Genomic DNA, 15,561 nt, shown 5'->3' with positions numbered 1-15,561 from the left:
ATTTCATGTTAATGTACTATGTAAGAGAAAACACAAGAGCCAATATTGTATCAATAGTCCAATACTTTTATTGAGAAAAATCTGTCAAATTAGAAAGAACTTGTGTGTCAAACTATCATTGTCTCACACTACTTTTTAGAGTATATGAACTGGTTTAAAGTAAAAACAAAATATGCAAAATGTCTTTTTTTTATAATTCAAGGAAAATATGGTCTTCTAATGAAATAAGCTAGAAAAGGTAACAATTTAATCTTCTGTCTACAAAACACTTCAGTTTTATTTTCTCCCCTAAGAAAATTTCATCGCTTATAGAACACATAGAGCTCAGTGAAGGTGAAGCATACACATCACATTGCATCTGCCTAACTGAGCAAAAAGAAATAAAAACTCTGCAATTTGTTTGTTTTTATGTAACTTTAATACCACAGTCTTGGTCTTGTGATCTAAAATAAATAAAAGCATATGGACATTATCTCCCAAGAACTGGTGCTAACTTAAAAGTTAACATAAAAACATTTCTTGCTACTTTAAGCTCACATTACAATAATATAATTTGGTCTTCTTATTAACTTTTAGGAATAAAATTCTGATTTGCTTTCTTTCTCACTTGTTCCCTCTCTGTCTCCCTCTCTCTCCTATACTTATATGGGTGAATGAGCATGGGAAAATGAGACACTGAACAATTTAAATTTTGTTTCTAGAAGTCAGGATACAAAGGCAGTTTTTCACCATTTTCCTATTTACATGTATAAACCTTACCAAAGTAATAAAACTGTGGACCTTTGCTTTCCTTCATATATAAAATTCAAAGGTTTCAGACAAATTCAATTTTATGACATTTAATAATTTCCATACAACTAACCTCATCTACATTATTACCCTTTACTTTTGTCACAATTGCTTGTAAATCACTAACTCTGGATTAATTTAACCATTTGTAATCTCCATGTGTGCATAGCAGAGATTTGTAAAAATGTATAATTTAATTAATATTTTTTACCAACTCCTATTATCAGGCACCATTCAAAGGCTCTGAGAAATGGAAAATAACAGGAGAGGCAAACTGCCTACTTGTATTCTAATGAGGGACACAGATTAAAAGTGATATAAATTAGGAAAATTCATGGTAATTAAATAATATAAGCACTAAATAAAAAGAAATAAAACAAGGAAAGAAAAGGGGTTTGGTAGTGTGTTCAAAGAAGGCTTCATGAGAAATCAATCTGAGTAAGACCTGAAGGAAATTCTGCAGAAAGCGAGGATGTTAGCTGGACAGGTAGGAAGAGCATGACTAGCAGAAGGAATAGCAAGTGCAAGATTCTGAGGCAAGAGCAGGCCTGGCGTGGCTTCAAGTTGCAAGAAGGAGTCTACTGTATTTACACAAGGGGCCAAGAGAGGTTATTATATGTGATTAAAGTCAAGATAGTTACTAAGATACATGAGTCTGAGAAAGCATTTAGGAACGTGCTTTCTAATGTAATGTAATGTGACTGTGGGGGTTGGCAGGTCTAAAATCTGTAGAGCAAGCCAACAGACTGGAAACTCAGGCAGGAGCTGTTATATAAATGGGCCAAAAATGACTCTTTTATTGGCTCTTAAATTATTTACTTCTTCACAGGAAGCTAGGAATGTTAGCCCTGGAACTGCAAGAGCCCATTCCACTATTCCATCAAACCACCTACTACAAGATGATAGGCAGCATGGAAAGATCAGTGAATCCCATGAGCATAGACCCATTGCCATGCTTCTTTTGCTGAGTTTTTTTTTTATTATTGGTGTGGAACACTACAACCATTTTCCTATTTACATGCATGAACCTTTGTTTTCCTCATATATAAAACTGAAAGATTTCAGACAAATTCAATTTTATGACATTCTATCCATTAGTCTTTCCTACATACATACTCCTTCTTATTCATTACAGATTCCATGATTTCCCATCTTAAAATTTCATATTAAGAAGAGACTATGAAGTGGTAGTAAATAAGGCATTCTGTGTGTAAATAATGGTAGGTTTGTGAGAAGTATTACATATAGGGAAGGTAAATCTTTATCCAGGATAAATTTCTATTTCAGTAACAATATCTTTTTTATAGCAAAAGTGATCAAATGTAATCAAACTGCAAACTTGGAAACTGGCTGATCACCCTAAGAAATAGTGCCATAATGTGGGGTGTATAAATATGTTTTGACAGCCTAGTATGTACACCAAGCATATAATAAATTAATCCAACCTAACTGATCCAGGTGTGTGTGTGAGAAAATAGGAGAATCAAAAGTAGATCCCAGTAACATGAGACCATTGAACATATTGTCAAATCTCAGAGGGAAGGTGGGTGGGAAGAGATCAACCAAAGAACTTCTATGCATATATATAAAACCCATGGACACAGACAATAGGGTGGTGAAGGCCTGGGGCGAAGGAGGGGGATGGGCTACAAGGGGCCAATGGGGGAGGGGAGGGGTGTGGAAAGGGACATATGGAATACTTACATCAATAAAAATTAATGAAATTTTTTTAAAGCATCTCCTATGTTCTTGAATGTGCTAGTTGGCAGGGGGTTGAAGATTATTTTTGTGAGACAGATGGAGGGAACAGAGAGAGTGTGTGTGTGTGTGTGTGTGTGTGTGTGTGTGTGTGTGTGTGTGTGTAGGGCAGCAATTGAACAACAAGGTTGAATACTGTTGAGATAAAAATTCAGATAACAGAATGGACTTTGCATTTTGCAATATGAAGATCATTTGTACCTTTGACAATGGAAGATTCTTTATAATGAGAAAAATAAAACTTGCTTGAAGTATTTTAAAAGAGAATATGAAGTTGGTAGTACATAATGAATATAGAAAACTTTCTTTAGAAGATAGGTGAACTAGAACAAAAAATTGATCAGTTTTTAAGGGGTGACTTTTCAGAAATTCTCACACAGTATATATTATGTTAACATTTATTTATTCCAGTATTCCTTGTTTCTACTAATTTGGGGAGCTGGTGTTTTATAATTTCACAGTTCTGCCATTGCCCAACATTCCTTTTAATAGAGAAACTCAGTTGTTTCGATAATAAGCCTTGTTCAAGTCATATAATGTGGTCCATGGTCTGCTTCCTTGTGTAAACTGTTATTAGAACACCATCCACCCATTCCTTTAAGTATGGCTAATACCTGCTTTCCTGCTGCAATGGCAGGGTTGAGAAGTTGTTAACAGGGATTTTACAACTCACAAAACCTAAAATATTTACCAGGTAATTCTGTATAGACAAAGGATGTCAGTCCTTGATCAACTCATCTAATTGCTGTAAAGTCTTCCTTTCACTTCATTCCTTTTTAAAATAAACATGAGTATATCTTTTATAAACATCATATGATTGGATTAAGTCATTTTATTATCTAGTCTGACAAAATCTACTTTGCCAAGGTAACTTATTTCATTAAAGATTTTATTATTATGCATATACATGAATACCTGACTACCCACTTAATAAAAAAATTTTAATCTCTTGCTGTATTCCCCTCTCACGTGTTGCCCTTTTTATTGAATGATGTTTTATTGTTCCTCTGTATTTTCCTTCCACTGATCTGAAAGGTAGATCATTTGCTTTTGTTTTCATAGTGAACATCTTTGAGATGTTAACATGTAATTTTAAATTAATAAAGTTAAATGTTTATCCATATGTCTATTAACATCTCTGAAAATACAAGGACATTAGAATATTTTGATAATAGATTACCTTCTTTCAGGTACATGTAATTATTTTTCATTATTTTGGGTATGGTATTTTAACCCAAAACATAATAAGGTTATTTCCAAAAATGGAACTCCAAAATATGGAATAATCTTCCTTCACTGCAAATCCTAGCTGGAAAATTTCTTCTGGAGACTTAACTTGTTTATGAACAACTATTTCAGGTTGATGTCCCAAATGAAAATACATTTAATTTACTTGGCCTTTAAAACTAAGTTCATTCAATGCAATTATGTTTCCAATATTTGAAATATCACCCAGAAGACCCATCATGGAAAATTCTACTACTTTCTAATGTATTGAACCATTTTTAAACAAATATAATGGAAATTTATGTTCAATTATGCCATTGTATTGAATCTGATTGAGTACAAGGACCCATGTGTAAGGTAATAGTTATGTTGACAAAAGTTATGTTAAATAGTTTTCCATTTAATGAGATCATGGTTACCCAAGACAGATTTAAATCTAATTATAAGATTATTAAAAATAACTTCTCTTCTTCACCTAAATTTCTGAATATAATAATTGAAAACAGATTCTGAAGTTAAATGGAATAAAATATGTGGACCTCGAATTGAATTAAACATTTTCTATTTTGCTGCTTAAATCTCTTAACAGATGGTTATTGAATTTCAACATCAACTTGCACTTTAAGTCCAAGAAGTAGTGTCTGAGTTAAGAAACACACATGCAAAAACATAAAAATCTATCCGGTGCCTTTGAGGAACAAGAACAAAGGAGACACTTAAAGCAGCAAACAGACAACCCTGTGGTCAGTTTCTTTTGAATGTGAGCTTTCATTATCTCAAAGTGTTTCCCTTGAGATCTAGAAATATGAAATCAAAAGTTTCATGGAAGATTGATGAAAGGAAAATGATTAACTGCTGTGAAAAAGGAATGTAAATAAACTTAAGCAGCCTGTCACTAGACTTTCTAATTATAAAACCATTTTGTAACATTCTAGAAATTTTCACTGTCTAAAGTGTTTGTCTGTATATTAATTTTGAAATAATGTTTCAATAAGGAGGGAGGAGGTACAGGTGGGCATAGGGGAGATAAATGGTGATAGAGATTTGACTTTGGGTGGTGAACGCACAACACATTGAACAAATGATGTATTGTGGAATTGTGCACCTGAAACCAGTATAATGTTGTTAATCAGTGTCACCCCAATACATTCAATTATTTAGTGACAATAAAAACTAACTATGTCAGCTACAAGAATGAAAGATCTAATGCTGCAGACAGTCATATGGATAAAGCTTATAAATATCAGAGTGAGCAAAAGAAGCTGATTCCAAAAGGCACACCCTGCATCATTTTATGTATTTAAATTCTTGGGGGAAAAAATAAAATTAAACTATGATGTTTAGGGGTCTGCACTGAGTAGAGCTAGTAAAAGAACTGTACAATGGATTGCCATGAAAATAAAAAAGGAAAAAACTATAACATATAAGTATAGTATCTATACTAATAAAAGCTTAGGTGGTCCTCGTGCCCTTGTGTGATGCCTCATGTCATCACAAGATGGCCGCCACAAGACGGCCACCACAAGATGGCCGGGAGGGATGGGCAGTTGTGGACGATCAGACTGGCAGAGGAGGGCAGTTGGGGGCAAACAGGCCAGCAGGGGAGGACAGTTGGGGGCAATCAAGCTGGCAGGGGAAGGCAGTTGGAGGCAACCAGGCTGGCAGTGGAGGGCAGTTAAGGGTGACCAGGACCGCAGGGGAAGGCTGTTGGGGGTGACCAGGCTGGAAGGGGAGGGAAGTTGGGGGCAAGATCAGGTCGGCAGAGGAGTGCAGTTGGGGGTGACCAGGACAGCAGGGGAGGACAGTTGGGGGCAACCAGGCCTGCAGGGCAGGGCAGTTAGGGGCAACCAGGATGGCAGGCAGGGGAGGGCAGTTGGGGGCAACCAGGCCTGCAGGGGAGAGCAGTTTGAGGCTATCGGGCTGGCAGGGGAGCAGTTAGACATCAATCAGGCTGGCAGGAGAGCAGTTAGGGAGCAATAAGGCTGGCAGGCAGGTGAGCAGTTAAGAGCCAGCAGTCCCAGATTGTGAGAGGGATGTCCCAGATTGGAGAGGGTGCAGGCCTGGCTGAGGGACACCCCCCCCCATGCACAAATTTTGTGCATCTGGCCTCTAGTAATTAATAACCATTGAGATCACAAATATTAGAAATTTTATAAAAATACTAGAGACCTGGTGAATGTATTCATGCATGTGTGGGGTCCGGCCAGCACAACCCCAATTGGGGAGGATCAGGGCTGGGCCTGTTGGGAGGAGGAGGTGGTGGGAGATTGGCCGGTGGCCTGCCCCAATTGGGTTCCCATCAGGGCCAGGCTGGCTTGGGGGAGGGGCCACAAACTAATGGCCAGTGGGCCCCATCCCCGATTGGGGTGAGGGGGCTAATTGGGGATCATTGGCTGAAGAAGGGGCCAGGGGAGGTTGGCTGTCCAGCCACATCCCCAATTGGTGTTAGAGGGGGGGCGATCAGGGGCAGAACTGGATGGGTGGGGCCCAGGGTGGTGGGGACCCCTCTGGGTCAGGGCCAACCAGGGGGAGGGGATTCAGGTGGTTGGCCAACCGGTCCTGCCCCCTATATGGGGTATGGGGGGCCATCAGGAGAAGGGCTGGCCAAGTGAAGGGACTGCGGGCCCATCAGGATGGTGGGGGCCCATCGGGGGTTGGGCCGGCAAGGGCGGGGATGCAGGAGGTTGGCCAACTAGCCCCGCCCCCTATGGGGGTTAGAGAGGTCGATCAAGGGTGGGGCTGCTGGGGGGAGGGGCTGTGAGAGGTTGGCCAGCTGGCCCCACCCCTGATCGGGCTGGTCCACTAGCCATAGTGGGCATCATAGCGCCTGGTCCGATCATTCCAGTCATTACAGCATTCTGGTCACTGGCTTTTTATATATACAGATGGCATGCAATTATCAAGACACAACTTTTACAATCTAGAGACAAATTATTTATAAGAAAAATATAAATCACTAAAATTAACCCGCAAAACTAGAAACTTCAATATACAAAAAGCATGAAAGAGACTGGAAAGGCATTTAAAATTACTTATTGAAAACAAGACACCACAATCACATTGCTTTAACTGAGAAAAGGCTAATTTATGAAGACATTTTCCTAGAATTATGTAAATGCTTTCAGAACATATAAAAGTGAAAACTGTCCCCAGTTATTACATTGGAATAACAGTAATTCCAAAACCATAAAAAGTTATAAATGTGTGACTATTACATATATGTGATAGTGTGCGCATATTCAGCCCTTTCATTCCTCAAAACTTATATCAGCCACTTTTTATTACATCTATTATGTAATGCTGTGCTTAAATTTTAGAATAAAACTCATTAATTGATAAACTACATCTACGCATACCAAAAAGCAATATACTATACCAACAGTAATATAATGAATAAAGGTAATTAATTAATAATAATATATTTCAATATGGGAATTTTTCACCTTAAACTGCACTAGAAAACAATAGTTGTATGTATTCAGATTCAGATGTTTATGCCTATAAAAAGAATCATTATTTGCAGATGACATGATATTGTACATAGAAAACCCTAAAAACTCCACCAAAAAAAAACCTACTCAATTTAATAAATGAAATTAGCAATGTAGCAGGATACAAAATTAATACCCAGACATCCAGGGAATTTTTATACACTAAAATTGAACTCTCAGAAAGAGAAAATAAACAAACAACCCCGTTTACCAGTGCAACAACAACAGCAAAAAAATAAGATTGTTAGGAATAAATTTAACCAAGAATGTAAAAAGACCTGTACTCAGAAAACTATAGAACCTTGAAAAAGGGGATAAAGGAATATATAAACAATTGGAAGAATATACCATGTTCATGGATTGGTAGAATCAACATCATTAAAATATCCATACAACCCAAAGCAATCTAAAGATTCAATGAAATCCCTATTAAAATACAAATGGCATATTTCACAAATCTAGAACAAACTCTTCAAAAATTTACATGGAACTAGAAATGACCCCGAATCACTCCAGCAATCTTAGGAAAAAAAAGAAAAAAGGTGGAGGGATCACAACACCAAATATTGAGTTTTGCTACAAAGGCACTGTAATCAAAATAGCCTGATAGCACAAGAAGAGACAAATAGACCAATGGAACAGAATAAAGAACCCAGAAATTGAACCAAACCATTATGTTCAATTAATATTTGACAAAGGAGACAAGAATATACAAAGGAGTCAAGACAGTTTCTTCAATAAATAGTATTTGGAAAATTAGACAGGTACATGCAAAAAAAATGAAACTAGACCACCAACTTGCACCATACACAAGAATAAACTCAAAATGGATAAAAGAAGTAAATGTAAAAAAAAAATCCTTGAAGAAACCATAGGAAGCAAAATCTCAGTAATCTCTCAAAGCAATATATTTGCTGATGCATCTCCTAGTACAAGGCAAACTAAGGAGAAAATAAACAAACATGACTACATCAAAATAAAAAGCTTCTGCACAGCAAAAGAAACCAACAACAAAATGAAAAGGGAGCCCACTGCATGGGAGAATATATGGTAGATCTGATAAGGGGTAAATTTTCAAAATATATAAAGAACTCCTACAACTTAACAAAAAGAAGATAAACAACCCAATTAAAAACTGGGCCAATGACTAAATAGACACTTCTCCAAAATGAACATACAGATGGTCAGGAGACATATGAAAAAATGCTCAAAGTCACTAATCATCAGAGAGATTCAAATTAAAATGACATTGAGGTACCATCTCACTCTTATCAGAATGGCTACCATCAACAAATCAATACATGACAAGTGCTGACAAGGATGTGGAGAAAAGGGAATCCTACTACATTGCTACTTGGAATGCAGACTGGTGCAGCCACTGTGGAAATCAGTATGGACTTTCCTCAAAAAATTAAAAATACAATTGCCATTTGACCCAGTGATTCCACTTCAGGGGATACATCCTAAGAAACTGAAACACCAATCAGAAAGAATATATATAGCCCTGTGTTCATAGCAGCATAATTTACAATAGCTCAGATCTGGAAACAGCCCAAGTGCCCATCAACAGATCAGTGGATAAAAAAGCTGTGTTACATTTATTCCATGGAGTACTATGCAGCATTAAAAAAGAGGGATCTCTTACCATTTGAGACATCATGGAGGGACCTGGAGAGTATTATGCTAAAGGGAATAAGCCAGTCAGAGAAAGACAAGTATCACATGATCTCACTCATATGTGGAATTTAAGGAACAAAATAAACTGATGATCAAAATAGATCCAGAGACATAGAAACATGGAACAGAATGCCTAATCTCAGAGGGAAGGTGGAGGTGGTGAGTGGGTAGGGAGAGATTAACTGGGAAATTTATATGCATATGTGTCCAGCCCATGGACACACACAATAGTGTGATGAAGGCCTGGGAGGGGTGGGTATGGGATGGAAAGAGTAAATGGGAAAAAAAAGGGAGACTTCTGTAATATTTTCAACAATAAAGATAAAGTAAAAGAAAAAAAAAGAATCGCCATGAATATAGCATTTCAGATGTGGAATCACAGAGTTGGGCTAGGTTATCTACTCAACCCCTGCTGTTGGTGAAGGCATTTTAGAAAATAACTGGCAACTTTTTGTTTGAACTATACAGATTACAGTGTTTCCTTAAAAAGTCAGCTTATTTTCTAATTTCCCCCTGAGTAGAACTACTATAGAAGGTTTTCAGTCACAATTAGATGTTCATAAAACTTATTAGAAGAAAATTATTCTATGACCAAGCATGGTTTTGTAACAATACAAAAACAAACAAATGTTTTGATATTAGGAAATTTAAAAGTAAAAATTATGATATTAAGACAGTAAATCAAAATTATGATTTTAGTAATATAAGTTAAAATGAAATTTTAATAACTTTAACAGTCATTCTAAGAAAAAATATAAATTCAATTAAAGAAGGGATAAGTAAATGATAAAGACTACTTTCAATATTAACAAGCATGATGACAGAGAAATTTTAAAATCATTTTCAAGATTATGATAAGTAAGCATTGTCATGTACTCTTACTGTTTTTTAAATGTTGAAATCAAAGTTCAATATTAAAATGAATTCCAAAGTATTTAGATAGTAAAATTGCATATTAACCAATAAAATATCTTACATGTCAATGAAATAAAAATTATATGATAATTTCAAGATACTTTTTAAAAACTACTAGAATAAGTAAAGGAATTTGATAGAGTAGCTAGATGCATGGAAAATACACACAAAACAATTTTGTTGTTGTTAATCCTCACCCAAGGATATTTTTTTTCATTGATAAATTAGAGAGAGTGGAAGGAGAGAGAGAAACATAAATGTGAGAAAGACACAATTGGTTGCCTCCCACATGCTCCCCCCACAGGGTCTGGGGATCAACCTGTAACCCAGGTATATGTCCTTGACTGGGAATCAAACCCAAAACCTTTTCTGTGCCAGGGTTGACACTCTAACCACTGAGCAACCTGGCCAGGGCACAAATTAATATTTTTATTTTGTACACAAAATAACCAACTAGAAATAGAATTGAAAAATAAATTTTATTCTGAATAACAATAAAAACTATAAGTTTACCACAAAGTTATAGTATTTTTAGCAATTTATTTTGATATAAGAAAATAATATTTTTATTTTTTCCCAATATTTATTCCCAATATTTCTGGTTATATTTTACTGTATCATCCAATAAGTTATAGTATTGATAAACATTATACATTAATTTTATTGAAACTTAAATCAAGAGCTGAACAAATGGGGGGGACTAGCAATAATAGTGGAATTTTGGATGAACTATATAATTCTACATTTACACTGAAAATAATAAAATGAACACAAGACAAAAAGCTAAGTCTGTGTAGAAAAACATAAAACATCAAGTATCAGCAGCAAGTGCAAATGTATAAAACACACGTACATTTTAGGTTCAAATGATTAAATGACTGCCTGGGAAACTCAAATAAGAGGGAAATACTTTGGATCCTCAAGGCTGCCACATTTTATCCACAGTTAGTATTATGAATAGACTCATACTCGTGTTCTTAGCTTGATAAACATGCTCCATTGTGCAATGATGTTTCATTGTATAAAATCTATTGGTACCATCTGTTTCTCATCACAGGAAAAAAAAAAGCTGAATGGCTTACTTAGTGCCTGTAATGTTACAGAAATGATATTTCTATGAGTTATTTGGGATCTCACTATATACACAAGATATTTTAAAAAGTCAAAGCTTTCAAAATTATCCATAGTGTTTTTTAAGAATATAAAATTCTCAACACTCCTATCTTTAGGCTCTGTATAGTTTTCCACTGGTAAAGAACTCTGACGTAAAGGAGTCCAACAAAGATACTGATTCTGGGTTCTTCTGTTATATTTGGAAACTGTAATTCACAGTACGATTGAAATTACCACAGCACTTTATTGAGTGTCTAGGGGTGAAATAACTTTGAAATAATCACAGATGCAATAGTAAAGAACGATTAAGCAAAGCCAGCAGATTAAATTACCCTGAGGACTGGATGAATAAGCACCACAAATGAGGAAGATTTACCCTTTTAATCAGCCAAGTCTGCACCTGCAGCAGTGCTGTAGTACACAAGTAGAGTGACAGACTTAACCAAGTCAAATGCATGAGGCAGAGTTTATCAGTCAGTGTGTTTGAGTGGAATGCAAGAGAGATAAGATTTAGTAAAATCAGCTAGGAAATTTTAGCATATGCCAACATCCCGCAGATTGTTCTGTAGTTGATTTTTAAAATAAAAAATTGCCTCCTGGCCAGGTAAAATATTAATCTACTGCTTAGCGAAGGTGCCTTTATTAGTAAACACTCTAGAAAATGAATCCATAATCATATTGGCTATGAAACCTCTAACTCCAAGGAATTTCTTAGAAAAGACAAGGCTACTTCTTTAGAGGCCTCAATTTTTTAAAAAAATTGGTTACTCTGGTTTTACTATATAATCATTTTTAAAAATAATGAATTTGGCAGATAAAATATGTAGTATTGAAATTTCCTCTTATTACTTCACATCTATAAAATTATAGGTCTTATAAATATCCAAGAAAATATTTTCCAAATATTGTCAATAATAAGAATTCAAAGTGTCTCCAAGAGATTAGAACTGCCTGAGTACCAGGTGGTAGAGGACGATTTGTCTTTATTGGAGACACATACTTGTAGATTTGAGAGGGGTTTTACATGTAATCTGACTCAAACTCCTATTCTACATAGATATATATTTAAGTAAGCTGCTGAGGAGTCATGGAGCCATGTATAGATTTTGAATTTTTTTAAAAGTAAATATTCCTACTCTACACCATTTGCTAATCACCAATTAGTTTAGACACTACTTATACACTAAAATATTTCAACCTCAATTGTTCCCTTGCACTTACCCTTGTATTTTTTATTTAATTACATTTATTTGTTGATAATATTATATGTTTCAAATGTACAGTTCTACATACATCATCTGTATTTTGCATTGTATGCTCACCTCACAAAATCTGTATTTCCAACTTAGTGCCTTCATGTCTGACTAACATTGTAAATGCATTTTCCATCTGTTGTATTGTCTGTCCCTGTTATGCAAGATCCACAGTCCTGTTCCTTTTTGTTTATTCACTTTTTATTTATTTACCCATTTACTCACTAACTAATTAATACTAATTATGTGATAAGCAATTTTCTAGGTACCAGGGTTCTAGCACACAAAATTCCTCCCCTCATAAAACTTACTTTTCATTATGGCAGATATACACAAAACTGGATGAATAACCAAATTTTGGTAAATAGAGTAGTGATACATGCGATGAAGAAAAATAAAGGGAGAAGAATTCATAATACCTTTCATTCAGGATGATGATATATTTTATTATAATTGCAAGTAGGGTGGTCAGAGAAAAGTCTAACTGGATAATTAAAATTTGAGCCAATACTTGAGGAATATGGGTAGCAAATTTTAGGATACCTGAGAAAACACGATCTTAAGAACAGTGCAGAGACCTTTGGCCAAAGCTACTGTTGCGGGCCTGTTGAGGAAATTTTGAGGAGGACAGAGTCCTGAGAGCAGAATGATTAAGGGAGAATAACAAGAGATAAATAATGGAAAGACAATCTGAATTTCATTTCTAAAGTTCAATCATGTCAGTCTGATATATTGGTAATAAACTAGAGGGAAGTCAGAGTGAAAGCCTGGGACCAGTTAGAATCCTACTGTAAAGTCCAGGTGAAGTTTTGGCTAGGGTAGAAACATTGTAAGTCATGAAAAGTTATTGGAATCTGGGATATATATGGAAACCAAGGCAACAGGAAGTACATATTAGAGTTAGTGTTTGAGGAAAAAATATACAATCATAACCATGTATTGTTAAGCTTGAGATGTACAGTACTACAATTAGAAAAGTTAGGGAGAAAATATCACGAATTCTGAGCAAAATATATTTAGTTATATGTTAATCAAATAATGAGTTTAAATATTTGTTTTATAAATATTTTAAATAGTAAACATTTGTATAAATAAAATAATAAATGTTTACTGTTTATCCAGTACAAATGCAAATTGGCAGATGGATATAGAGAATGGTTTTCAGGGGAAATATCTTTAGTTGCAGAAGCATGATTCATTAGTGATAGCAATGTGCCTTGTTGGAAAACCTTAATTCACAGTTGCTGACAATATGTGGTTGATCTTGTGATTAGCTTTTAGTCATTAGCATGTAGCAAATATTGTCAGATATGATTTCCAGGACATCTCCTTACTAGTAAAAATGAAGGTTCACTGATTATGTACTAGAGGCCCAGTGCACGAAATTCATGAATTGGAGCGGGGGTGTCCCTCAGCCCAGCCTGCGCCCTCTCGCAGTTCGGGATCCCTCAGGGGATGTCCGCCTGTTGGCTTAGGCCCAATCCTCCAGGGGATCCAGGATCTCTTGTTCCTTACTGCCCGCCTGCTTGAGCCTTACCGCTTGGCTCACTGCTCCTTAGTGCTGCTGCAGTGGTGGGAGAGGTTCCCAACACCACCGCTGCACTTGCCAACCATGAGCCCAGCTTCTGGCTGAGCGGCTGATCCCCCTGTGGAGCAGACTAACCACCAGGGGGCAGCTCCTCTGTTGAGCATCTGCCCCTTGTGTCAGTGAGCATCAAAGCGACCGGTTGTTCCAATCGTTCTGCCTTAACGGTTGCTTAGGCTTTTATTATATAGTTAGATCCTTTATGCCCTTCTCCATGTTTTTCCTTCTTCCTGTCTGGAGCACAAACATTATGGCTAAACCATAACTATATTTCATCTATGTGAAGGCAACCCTGAATGTGAAAGGACACACACAAAGAATGATGCAGCAGCAAGTCCAACGGAAATTGGATCCTTGCTGCCATCATTGTACTCCTGACTTCATTTTATTTAATAGAAAAATAAATTCCTATCCTAATTAAATGTTTTTGGCTTTCTCTTATTGCAGCTGAACAACAGAAATGAAAGTTCACCTATTGCACCCAGCTTAATCTATTTAACACCCTCTAATCTTTGTTTCTTTCTACATTCTAGTTAATAGGAAAAAGATAGAAAATTTGCTACATTTTTAGTCATTGCTACAATCACCCCTAAATTAAATCAATAACAAGAAGCTGTGGTTGTCTTAATTATTCACCTGCTTATTTATTTGTTTTTCTCCTTTCTCAAATAATATATTTTATAAAAACCCCAATGTGGGACTCACTTTATAACTTAAGTTGATTATAGATAGCTGCTAAAACCTTTTGAACATGTTTCTTTTATTATAACATAATAATAATGATTACTACTGTTCATCATATATTACATTTTAATTATAAATCTTTTTGTCCTGGCCAGTGTAGTTTAGTTGGTTGGATCGTTGTCTCATGCACCAAAAGGTTGCGGGTTGGATTCCAGGTCAGGACACATGCCCAGTTTTATGGTTCAATTCCCAGTAAGGGGCATGCAGGAGGCATCCAATCTATGCTTCTCTTTCTTCCTCTCCCTTCCTCTCTCTCTCTAAAAAAATCAATAAAAATATGTAAAAAATATGTTTGGTAAAAATACAAGAAAGGTTGAATTAAAAAATCTAACCATTATAATTACAGTGTTATGTGAAAAACGGTACGTGAATGATTCAAAACTGTTACAAAGAAAATTTTAATGTAGGATACATTCTTGCTTTGAAATTGTGTGCTGTTAAAATAAGTATATTTGTTTTTTATTTAGAAGTTATATAAGCAGTTATTAAATTATTAGTTTAACTTAATGAGTTTAATCCTAAATCCAGGTACTTTATCATGTTGTGTAGAACTCACTATACCTTATATTTGCTTAATTTATAGCATATATTAATGAAAATGCCACAGTTAAAAATATTTCAGTGATGCATCTGTAGAAATAATCCTGCATTTTGGGATAGTTTATTACTTACTCACCAGTCTCTTTCAAACAAAATTAAAGACTGTATGTCAAAGAATTATAATAACCATTCGTTATACAGGGATAATTCAATATTGACAAGTTTTGTTTGTGCCTGTAAGATTATTTTTGGTTCTACTCTGCACAGAATATAGGATCCCTCTCAATACTCCAGACTGATGTCCTTTTAGTGTCTGATTTAAAGTATTCAAGGAACTCAATTCTCCTGCTTTTCAGGAAACTTTTTCTACATTTGAACTGTGTGAATTATTGTACCACTAAAAGGATCTCTACTAATTTTCAGCCATTTGTCTTGTAATAGACATTTTAACTTTTTTAAGACTTTAAAA

This window comes from Myotis lucifugus, unplaced genomic scaffold (genome assembly GCF_000147115.1).
Source record: "Myotis lucifugus unplaced genomic scaffold, Myoluc2.0 scaffold_359, whole genome shotgun sequence".
Classification (NCBI taxonomy): domain Eukaryota; kingdom Metazoa; phylum Chordata; class Mammalia; order Chiroptera; family Vespertilionidae; genus Myotis; species Myotis lucifugus.
The sequence above is the reverse complement of the archived record's forward strand: the minus strand, read 5'-3'. Positions refer to the sequence as shown.